Raw genomic sequence first — 12765 nt, forward strand, 5'->3', positions numbered from 1 at the left:
CCTCCCCGTTGGTTGCTAGCACTCCCCCACCCATGAACCAAGATCAAATGAGTGAACCTCAATTCACGCAAGAAGATTGGCCAACATTGAGCCCGACTCCAAACAACCAAAATGAAGGTTTTGAAGAGGAGAATGATGAGTACGAGGAGGATGACAACGAAGTTGACCTCCATGACAACAATGTGGGTGATCTCGACCAATATCATGTGTAAGAGACAATGGACCAATCCATCCCTTTTTCCCGTGCATATGCATCGGACTCGGATGACGATGGTCCTGATGAAGAAGTTGATGAGGAGGGGTTCACACCGAAGGAGGCCGAAGCATTCAAGAAGGTATTCGGGCGGGATCACAAGACACCATTGTTCAAGGATCTTAGTCTCGCGGATGAAGCCGTTGTGGATGGTGGAAAATGCATATCTCTTGGAGCTAGGCCAAGTTCTCACCGTGATTTGGAAGACGGCAAGAACGGGATATATCCCGGTTGTGAGTTTCAATCCTTCTTGGAATTGAAGATGTGGCTCGACAACTACTCGGTTACACATTATCGTCCACATAAAGTGGCCAACTCGGATGTGAATGTGCGTTACACGGTCAAATGTGAAGTGCCAACATGTCCATGGATTGTGCGTGCAAGGCCATGGAAAGGAGGTCCCACTTGGCGCATAGTGAGTTGTCTACCAACTCACATGTGCCGGCACAAGAATGCGGATGGCAAGCTTGTGTACCAACAACACAGACAACTCACGTCCGAGTTCATTGCTTACAAGCTGTCCAACCAAATATCCACACTTCCAACAATGAGCATCAAGAGTGTCATTGACCTTGTGAAAGCCATCTTTCATTACAAGGTGAAGTACGACAAGGCATGGAAGGCGAAGCAAGCCGCATTCAAGATGTTGTATGGCAATTGGGAGGAAGCATACAACCGACTCCCTAGGTTGTTGTTAGCTATGGCCACCACAAACCCAGGCATGGTTCGCGTGGTTGAGCCTCATGGGCACCAAACATTGATTCATAACGGAAGGACCGTCTGAGTATTTGGCCGTGCATTTTGGGCCTTTGAGCAATGCGTGAGGGCTTTTGAGCATTGTCGGCCCGTCATCGCCATTGATGGCACGTTCTTGACCGGACAATACAAGGGCACTTTATTGGTTGCAATAGCAAGTGATGCCAATAACCGGGTGTTGCCTTTGGATTTTGCTTTGGTTGAGGTGGAGAACAATGATAACTGGGAGTGGTTCTTGCGTCAACTGAGAACAAGGGTATTACCTGCTGAAAGGGAAATTTGTGTCATATCGGATCGCCATCCTGGAATTCTAAATGCGGTGGTGGTTGACATTCCCGGACATACAAAGTTGCATCATCGATGGTGCATGAGGCACTTTTGTGCAAACTTCTATAGGGCATGTGGTATCAAGGAGTTGGCCGATGATCTTCAGGATTGTTGTCTCGCTTTCACCAACAAGTGGTTTTCCACATTGTTCAATGCATTGCTCAGACACAAGAAACTTGACCCCGGCTGTCAGGAGTTTCTGAATAAGAACATTGCCGAAAGGAATATGTGGGCACGTGCTTTCGATGAAGATGGCCGGAGGTACGGTCAAATGACAAGCAATATGGCAGAATGCTTCAATAAGGTGCTCAAGGGTGTACGTGCATTACCCGTGACGGCAATAGTTCAATACACATTTGACAAGTTGAATGAATACTTTTTAAAGCACTCAATGGAGACTGATAAGTAGATTGCTGGTGAGAACAAGGATAAGCACAAGTACAATTTCCCACCAAAGGTCGAAGAATGGTTGGAATTTCAATCACGAAAGGCAGACTCCGAAGAAGCTGTACTATATGACGACAACGAGTGGAAGTATGAGGTGAAAGAGCCCGGAGGAACCACAAACGATGGCCACCAACACGGAGGCCGGGCTTTCAAGGTCTCCCTAACACGGTGTGATTGCAGCTGCATGAGGCCGTCTTTGCTTCATCTCCCATGCTCGCACTTGTTAAATGCATCCCGGGTTAGGAATGTGGACGTCAATCACCCTCTTACCGTGAGGGAGTCCGAGTTCTCAATCATGACGGTAAACAATACATGGACTCCACGGTTCCAGCCATACTTGGACCAATCACAATGGCTGGAGTATCATGGAGTTCAACTATGGCCGGACCCGGAATTGAAGATCGTTAGACGGGGAAGACGTAAGACAAAGCATCTTAGAGGTGACATGGACGGATGGGGCCGTGGTGGTGGTGGAGAATACGGCACCGGCCAATTCCAAGAGCCTCGTGAGCAATCCCGTTGTGGGGGCTGCAGTAATGGGGGACACAACACAAGAACTTGTCCCAAACCAAGAAAGAGATCAAAGAAAAATGGTGCAAGCACAAGCCAAACAAATGATAGCCAACCAAGTGAACCAAGGGGTAGCCAACCAAGTCAAACAAGTGGTGGAGTGCCAAACCACTCAAATCAAACAAGCCAACGAGGAACTAGGCAACAAAGAGGGAGTCATCTTGGTCTTAGAAGAGGCCGTGGTGGTGGTCTTGGCCGTGGTGATGGTCTTGGCCGTGGTGGTGGTAGAGGCCGTGGTGATGGTCTTGGCCGTGGTGAAGGTCTTGGCCGTGGTCATGGTCTTGGCCGTGGTGGTGGTAGAGGTCGTGGTGATGGTCTTGGTCGTGGTGAAGGTCTTGGCCGTGGTGATGGTCTTGGTCGTGCTGGTGGTAGAGGTCGTGGTGATGGTGTTGGTCGTGGTGAAGGTCTTGGCCGTGGTGGTGGTAGAGGTCGTGGTGGTGGTCTTGGCCGTGCTGCTGGTAGAGTCCGTGGTGGTGGTGGTGGTATAGGCCGTGGTGGTGGCGGTAGAGGCCGCGGTGGTGGTGTAGGCCGTGGTGATGGTGGAGGCAGTGGTGATGGTGGAGGCAGTGGTGATCTTGGCCTTGGCGGCGGCCGTAGTGGAGGAATGTTCTCTTGGCTCAATGGACCATTGCCTTATGTGACTTACTATGATCTTGTTCTTTTGGCTCAATGCTTGTGTTGTCATTTTGTATTGTGTGACTAACTATTATATTGCCATTTTCATAGGTATGGAAACAATGAAGCGGGTGGAGGACACGGAGGGGGAAGGTGAGATCCCTTGGTGGTGGGAGGAGGGAGAAGAATAAGAAACTACATGGACCGTGATTTGGACAAGTATATGTGCTATGTGTGTATGACTATGTGAGGGGACTAATATTTCTGTGTATGACTATGTGAGATCCCTATGTGTGTATGACTATGTAATTTGGACAAGTATATGTGCTATGTGTGTATGACTATGTGATTTAGACTACTATTTCTGTGTTTTGGACGCCTGCATTTAATTTGGATATGATTATGTGGCATCTTTATGAATCAAAAAACAAAAAAACCAGCAGTTATTTGAAAATAGCAGTTAGTGCAGCGCCTAAGGACAAGGCGCCACACTACACAGTGCAGTGCCTCGGTCTTCGGCGCTGCACACCTGGACATGGCAGTCCAGAGAGCAACAGAATCATTCCAGAGAGCACCAGGAGCGTTCCAATTGGTTTTGCACCCCAAAAATTGCACGCCCAGTTGCATATCAGTGGGCACCGCATAAGCCAGAGATCCTTATCCCGCAAGCACATCGGGTTGAGGCGGAAGTCCGCGGTGTACCCCAAGCTCTCACCCGCGCCATATGGCTGCCATTCCACCTATGAAACAGGGCAACCATGCAAATTTGATAACTATTTTTCAAGCAAGCATGAGAAAGGACTAAAGTAATGACCTCCTTACCTGCTCAGGCGTAATCGTGTCCAACTCGGAAATGTACTTTTGGTACATGAGATTGACATCGTTCGTCATCTCGGAAACGATATCCCACTTGTAAGCCCACGTGGGGCGCCGTAATTTGTCATGTTCATCCGCATACCAAGGATCAAACCTGACGCTCTTCGGGCGTCCAACAGGCAGACGCTCCCAGCTCCATACAGAAAGTAGAAGCAGATTACCACCAATGCCTGCACTAGGTGTGATCCTGCAACACGCATCATCCAGCTACATATGAAAGAAAAACACTGTTAACTTGACAGCAAGCTTGCATTGCTAATGAATAAATGAGTTGATCACAAAACAGACCAACTACCTGTCGGTACAAGTAGGCAAGAGTCGCTGAACCCCAGCTCCATTTGCTATCGAAGATGGTCAACGCCTTCAGCCACATCCATGGAGCGTTCTTGCCAGTGGAGTCAGGAAACAAAGTCCTCGACACAATGTACCACATATACACACGAGCATGTGTCTGGATCACATCATCAGTTGCATCCGGAGGGCACGTCGCAAAGTTATTTTGAATCCACGTGAAAGCAGCTCCGGCTGCCTTCCTTTCCCTCTTCTTCTTCTCTTCTCCCTCCTCTACATCATCCTCAGCCTCGGTAGGAGCCATACCGATAAGAGCAATCATCTGCTCGCGCCACCCATCAGAATCGGTGCTCATACATAGAGGCCTCCCGTCGATAGCAAGACCGGTGATCAACGAGACATCCTCGAGCGTCACGGTCATCTCCCGGGTCCGAAGATGGAAAGTGTGGGTCTCTGGCCTCCACTGATCAACAAGAGCGGACACCAGTGGAGCGTTCAGATTCAGCGTGGACCGGCTGACCAACAGAATCCACGGGAGTAGTCCTGCCTGCTTGATGTACGGTGTGTACCGCTCATTGTAAGGCATGGCAGGACCAGAGACCCCGTGATACCGAATCTTCAGAGGTTCAAGCTTCTGCAAAAAACAAGTAATGACAAATCTTAGGGCATGTAAATTTCAACTAAAGGCAAATTTGCAAAATATTTAGATTACTCATTATTACCTTATCCTTCTCGCGCATCATGTAGGCCCGGTGTTGCACGTCGTAGACATCGTCCAGAAGCCAAACCATCCTTACAATTTCAAACAATAAACATATAAAAGTTCATCTTCATCTCAAATAAACTAAACAAACTTCTCATATATGTCTACAAAAATCAACATCTCATAGTTATCTATAAAAATAGGCATCTCATATATATCTAAAAAAACTAAACAATCTAGGGTTTCAACAACAAGAATCATATATTGTGAACTAATAAATAACACTACGGTACTACCAATATGAATACACATCCTAAATCGAGCAAACCAAACAAATCAAGGGTTCCATCAAATCATGGACAAATCTCTAGAATGGCAACAAATTTACGGAGCAAAAGAAAGAGAAGGGAAGAGTTTACCTAGTAGGATGGATTGGGGATCGAATCCACGGATCAAATCTTCAGATCTGAGAGGGATGTGGGAGGATTAGATGGGGGCGCCGCCGCCGCTGCTGCTCTCTGTACAGAGAGCGGAGAGATGAAGAACTGCCTGGTCGGGCTGGGGCGGCCGCGCTTAAGTCACTGTGCAGCGCCCAAGGGCTAGGCGCTGCACAGGTGCGTGTGGGGCCGCAACTGGACCAGGGCTGCCACGCTGGTAGGATGTGCGACGCCTAAGGGAAAGGCGCTGCACAGTAGGGTGCGGCGCCCAGATGTCGGGCGCCACACCAAAGGGTCAGCAGAGTGAATTTTTTTCCTGAACAGGTCAGTTTGTGATTTGATTTCTGCCTCAGGTCAAATCTGTGATTTCTGCCCAGAACAGAACCAACGGCGTGTAATGGATGAGGCAAACGCAGGCAGGAAACAGCAAGAGTGAGAACGGAGCCAGTGCCGTGAAATGGATGAAACAAACGCAACCAGGGAAACATAAAAAAGTTGATCAAATTCTCACCTAGAGCTTCTCTTCGAGGAAACCGAGGATGGTGCCCGGGATGATGCCGCGTACGGCCCCGCCGTCGATGCTGAGGACGGTGACGATGCTTCCATACGACGGCGTCGGGGTTCGTGGCGTCGGGAGCAGGCGGCTGGACTTTGGGGAGATCCAGATTTCTTCTACAGGATAAGGTTGGAGGATGAGGACCGTGTCAGGAACATGTATTGGGTGGATGGTGTTGCAAGGAGAGCCTACAAACATTTCCGAGATTGCATTTCATTCGACGTGACGTACCTCACCAATATGTACAAGATGTCATGCGCTCCGTTCATAGGAATAAATAACCACAATCAGTCATTGCAGTTCGGCTGCGGACTCGTCCGGAACAAAGACACGGATGGGTACGTTTGGCTGTTCAAGACCTTCTTGAAGTGCATGGATGGACTTTCTCCGATGAACATAATAACAGACCAAGATTTCAGCATGCGTGCAGGCATAGAGGAGGTCTTTCCGTTGGCAGTGCACAGGCACTGCAGGTGGCACATTATAAAGAAGGCTGAGGAGACGCTAGGACCGTTCTTTGCTGACCGTCCAGAGCTGCACAAGGCATTCGAGCTGTGTGTGGACCACAGCTTGACGGTGGAGGAGTTTGAAAGGAGCTGGATGGCCATGACTGAAGCACATCAAGTCCAAAACAACGAGACTCTTGTTAGCCTATGGGAGAAGCGAATGTACTGGGTGCCGGCCTACTTCATGCAGTGCTTCTTCCCCTTTCTGTAGACTACGCAGCGCAGCGAGGGGTTCAATGCTGTTTTGAAGCGGTACGTCAGCCCTGGCAACTCATTGCTACAGTTTGCCAAGAAGTACACAGCTTTGCAACAAAAAATTCTGGGATCTGAGCTACAACAAGAAGCGACCACGGCACTAAAGCAGCCAAAATTGCTAACATATTTACCGATAGAGAGGCAAATGAACAAGATATACACCAACAAGATCTTTAACAAGTAAGTCAGTTGCGTTACAGTCTTATTTGCAGAAAAAGCACCAAGTCAGTAGGTGCCTTATAGAGTGCAATGCAGTTGCCATGATGTGCAGTTGCCATGTTTAATGAAATACTGTTTGCCATGCTTACTCAGCTGCATGATGCCATGTTCAATGAAAATTCTGTTTTGCCATGCTTGCTCGGGTGCATTTTCCTTGTTGAATGAAGTTCAGTTGCCATGTTTAATGCACTGTGCTTCCATTGGGGCATGTTGGCATGCAAATGCCAATGTCAACTGGAAAAAATGTTATATTGGCGACACATATGCCGAAATGCAGTTGCCATGTTTAATAAAATGCATCTGCCATGTTTGTTGAAATGCAATTGACATGTTTAGTCAACTGTAGATGCCATGTTTAAATAAAAGGGCAGTTGCCATGTTTTATGCAATGTGCTTCCATTGGGGAATGTTGGTGTGGAAAAATGACGATGTCCAATTGAAAATGTACTACAGTTGCCATGTCTAGTGTACTGCATTTGCCATGTCTAGTGTACTGCATTTGCCATGTTCAACGTACTATATTTGCCATGTTCAATGAACTATGTTTGCCATCTTCAAACAAAATGTATTTCTATTTCCATGACAACATAAGGTGGTACAAGAAAAGAGCGCACGATAGTTTAACAGAAAACACACAAAACTTGCAGATTCCAGGAAGAAATAAAGCGTGCCAGCATGTTCACGGCTTTCCAGGTGGACGAACATACATTCAAGGTGTGTTCTATTTTGGGCATGTCAGATTCAGAACCTGAAGACCCGGACAAAGGAAGGAACTACTTCGTCAAAGCCTCGATAGGCGAAGGCGAGTACTACTGCCAATGTTGCAAGTTCGAACGGGACGACATTGTGTGCTGTCTCATACTAAAAGTAATGGACATGAATACTGTGACACGGATGCCCCACCATTTCATAAGGCGGCGATGGACTTGGGACGCTGACGACGCGTTGGCACCGCAGACAACACACACAGTTCTGGCTGTGCATGACGAGAGACCTAAGTCAACCATGGAAGCCGTGAGGCACGTTGTGCTGACAAAGAACTATGCTGAGCTAATTGATGAAGCGTGCAAGAGTGATGAGACAGCGAGAGTCGCAGAAAAACACAGGAAGGCACTGAAAAGAGAGCTTGATGAGATCAAGAAGAGGAAAGCTGAGGAAGCCTTACACCGGTTCCCCCGCACATCAAGTGTGCCTTCATCCACGGGGCCATCATCTGAAAACTCGGAGATAGGATCTGGAACAGCAGGCACACAGACCCAGATTAGGAACCCACCCCGTTCTATCACAAAGGGTCGTCCAAGAGAGATAAGGTACAAGTCGGGATTGGAGATCCAAGCAAAACACAAGAAAACGAAGAAAGGGGCGGGCAATCCATGAGCAAAAATTGGGGCGATGTAACATGGTCCTTGTGGACATTTTGTTTTGTACCCTAGATGATGAGAATTTTTTTTAAAAAATTGGGAGAATGACTCTTGAGGGGCATCAGAAGTGGAAGGAAAATTCATTGAATGGATAAATGCAGTTGCCATGTTATGGGTACTTAATCTGCCATGTTATGTGTAGTTAATCTGCCATGTTATGTGTAGTTGGTCTGCCATGCTATTTTATACTAAATATGCCATGCTATTTTATACTAAATATGACATGCTATTTTATTCTAAATATGCCATGCTAGTTGTACTGGATCTGCCATTTTAGTTGTACTAGATCTGCCATGTTAATTATGCTGGATCTGCCATGTTATTTGTACTGTATCTGCCATGTTAGCTGTACTGAAAATATGTCATGGTATTTGTAATGACTCTGCATGGCATATATTTCCATGACAATACGACGCGGTTTAGAGACACATAGTGTGTTGTGTGCAAATGTATGGGAAACAAGTTGGAAAAATCATAACGTGCATAAACCGCAGTAAATGTTGTGGCTACATGATCAACCTACCCATGCTAGGTGGTGCAGTTAGCGATGAAAAAGAAGAAGCAAAACAGCCAAAATGAAAAACGATGATGACTTTCACTACCCATGTCTGATGAACTACATTTGCCATCTTTTTTAAAACAGCGTACACGCATTCGAAACAGCAAACCGGTGCTAGAAACGATGAAACCATTGTAATAATGATAAACATAAAAACATATCTGATGTAATGCCTAAAATAGGTTCACGTCCACACATATATTACAAAAACTATTCAAATGTCGCTCACACACCACCACTACATAGTTAGGCTGCGCGGGGTTGCAGTCATAACATAGCACACAAACATAGTTTTCAACGAGAAACAAAGAGATAGTACCTTACATTCCTCGGCAACAGAATGTAAGGTATGCGTCCGGTGTGTAATGCCACGTGATCACTTGTACTTCTTGATGACTTTCTTGACAGCTTCCTCCACGAACTTGCGTGCTCCGGACCGCTTGTTGAAATCTTCATTCGTCAACCAGTTCCATGTGTAGATTTTCCGGAGCTCAACGACCGTTGCAGCTGTGATAGGGCGGACAATTCTGCCTTCCCACTTTGCAAAGTATTCCAGCGCGTGAAAGCCACAGTCCGTCCTGCACGAGGAAAAGAGTTAGGTGAACACGCAAAAAGGACAGTCGTAACAAAGATAGACTTCAATTCAGATGTGACAACAAAAGAGGGGTTGGATTGATGTAAATGGCACATGAAGGAAGGAAGAAATTACGTGTTCCCTTGCTTCGCAGTCACCACATACTCAGTCGGGAAATGCCTGATCTGGACCTTTGAATGTTCGTAGTGACGGTTCCATGTCTCTTTGAGGTTGTTAATAAAGAATTCGGCATGCGTAGTAAGGTCTGCATCAGCTTCCGAAGGATTGAATCAAGCACCTCAAAACGTTGGTTCTTCAGGTCAAGACAGATCGCATAGTGGTGACCACACTTGTCGTGTGGGTCATGTGGTGCAAGCTCCTGGAACATGGGGAACATGACCTGCATTTAAAAGTGAAGAAATGAGAAGCAGAGTTCACATAAAGAACAGCAGAGGGATAAAAAAAATTAGAATCACGTAGAATGTTTGGTTATGGGTGGGGGTAGTTGAAAGAAAGTTGCCGTTCATGTATGAACAAAATATGCCGTGTATTTTACTATCAAGTTGCCACATAGTTTGCACGGGATGCAAAAATCAAGAAGTCAGTGTGCACGGCAGTTGTTGCCACATGAAAACATCTGCCACATAAACACAAGTGCAGATGATGGCAAAAAACCACACCATGTGAAAAAACATTGCAGACAGGGAAGGAGTACTCACATATTTCTTCAGTGTGAGCTTGAATTCACCGTGTTGAGCAAAATTCTTCCTCAGGATTTTGTGGTGGAAGTCACCATCCCATATTTTGCAGGTCACACTGTAATGCATGATTATCTTGTTGGCACACACATCGGTGTGATTGTTGATGTAGTCGATCCCGCATGCAACTACATTCGTCGACATTTTACCGTTTGGCCTCACGGACTCGGCAAGATCACCCAGCTCGACGTACGTCACTCCATATTGAATGACTTTGGTTCTGTCCAAACATAAGCTGTATGAAAATGATATGACATGGAATAATCATGCCTACTAAGTAAAAAAATATGAAAGAACTAAAACGTAAGCGGATCGTATATAGAAAGTACAAAGAAGATGAATGGTAAAAAAGGAGCAAAGCAAAATGAGAGATTATGGGGTGTGGTCATTTACGCTTTCAGCTCCTTCATGTGCTTGCTGCTGGCCCTCGCATTTCCAAACCGCTTGACGATATCATACAGCTGGGTCTGTTCCTTAGTGGCCCTGAATTCGGGCTCGTAGTCTTCCACGGGAGGTGGGTGAACTACCCTCTGCTGCCTCACAGAACCAGGAGTGGCACTCCTAATGGTATCCTCAGATACCGTATCTGCAGGCACGTTGGAACTTGATTGCCCTTGCCCTCGTGAGGACCTCCTCTGCAATGCTGCCTCCTCAATCATGCGGTAAGCTTCATCAAGTGACGGTGAAATCTCCTCAGGGGTGGCTGCAATGATAAAAAAAAGTGGGTTAGGATACCTAGAAAATCAAAAACAGATGGATTGTGAGAAGATAGGGTGCATGATGTGAGATGTAGGTAGAAAAAGTGGGGCAGTTGCCATGTGTTGTCCAACTACAGTGGCCATGTCGTAGCAACTACAATTGCCATGTAGTTGCACTGTAGTTGCCATCTAGTTGGACTGTAGTTGCCATGTCACAGCAACTACATTTGCCATGTTGTGTCAACTCCATTTGCCATGTGATTGCCGTATGAAAAAATGCAGCATGGAAACAAAAAATGCAGGCGACATGGTGTGGCAAATCCAGTTGCCATGTGTAATGCACTGTATTTGCCATGTGACAGCAACTACAGTTGCCATGTTGAATCAACTTCAGTTGCCATGTGGTTGCCCAAATGTCAAATGCAGCATGGCAGCAAAAAAAATGTAGGTGACATGGTGCATCAAATCTAGTTGCCATGTCATCACATGTCAGTTGCCATCACAAGTGAGAACCCCCAAAATATATGATTGGGACAAAAGTCAAACTACAAAGATGTATACAAGAAAAATTATAAGGACATGACAAGTGTACCTTGCACAATCGGCTCTGCGAACTTGACAGCCTTCCTGCCCTCGACCATTGACTGCGCCATCATTGCGGGCATGCCTCCTAGGAAAGCAAAGGCAACTGGCATAGGATCTTGCACCACCGGTTGATCTTGACTAATGCCAAGGCTGAAGCTCGGTGGGGTAAAGGCCATTGGGTGCCTCTCATTCCTACTGGCCGGACCACGAACGACTTGCGGGGCAGAATTCAAGGGTGAAAGATCGACAAACATATCTGAATCGGCCGCTACAGAATGATCAGCCTTATTTGCAGGGCGGGGCGTGTTGTCAGCGGTATCAGCCGCAGCTTTCATGACAATCTTCTTGTTTGGGCTGTAGGGGACACCGACATTGACTAGGAGCCTGGAAGTGCGTAGATTTATGCTAGGAATTTCCACTGCAGGTAAAGGCGCAGTCTGCTCTGGTTTTTCACCTGCGTCACTCGTGCCCGGCTTGACACCTGCATCAGTTGTGCTCCGGTCTTCCGGTTTCTCCATCACATTGCTTTTGGCAGGTGGCGGGAACAATGTGGACGCAGGAACATAACCAGACTCGTCTCTCCTGCTCCTAGCTACAGCCGGTGCGTTGGGTATGTCTGTTGGTTGCTTGCGGGGGCTACGACGCCTAGGTGGAAGACCAGCACGCGAAACAGTCGCCTTAGCAGTATCTGCACCGACAGGAGCTGGAGCTGTTGTGCTAGGACTCTCACCTGTAGATGGCATATCCTTGTGAACTGCCGCCTCAGCCGCTTCTGTCGTGGACACAGGAGTGCCACCACGCACGCGCTTGGAATCAGTGTCAGATGAGTGGGAATCTTCCTTGCTTAGGTTCGTCTCGGGAGCGTCCACTTCAATGCTTGCTGATGGGGTGGCATGGCTCACAGCAGCATCCTTCATTGCCAGAAGAGTTGGCAATATTTCAGCTGTCCTGGGAGATACCGACTCGTCACTCCCCGATGTACGGATGCCTGTTGTTCTAGCCTGCACATCCGCAGCCGGCGGAGATGGTCGACCACTTGCATCAGAGTTGGTGGGAGCGGTCAACGGTGCAGTAGCAGTATTGTCGCCTGGTGCCTCATGTACATCTGAGTTGCCCCCTGTTGACAACTTTGAATGCAGGCATTCGAGCGGGTCCTTACTGATATGCTTGGCCCCGCGCGTAGTAGTCTTCTTCACCCTGCAAAAAAAATAAAGCACATGAAAAAGGTATTAAAAAATGAACAAAAATATGTTTGCCTTGGTAGAAATCTTAAAAAATGAAAAACAAGTGGAAAAGCTGGTAGTTGCCATGTAAGGGGAACGTGAGTTGCCATGTGTCATAATTAGCAGTTGCCATCCA

The sequence above is a fragment of the Triticum aestivum genome, chromosome 6A (assembly GCF_018294505.1).
Source record: "Triticum aestivum cultivar Chinese Spring chromosome 6A, IWGSC CS RefSeq v2.1, whole genome shotgun sequence".
In the NCBI taxonomy this organism is placed as follows: domain Eukaryota; kingdom Viridiplantae; phylum Streptophyta; class Magnoliopsida; order Poales; family Poaceae; genus Triticum; species Triticum aestivum.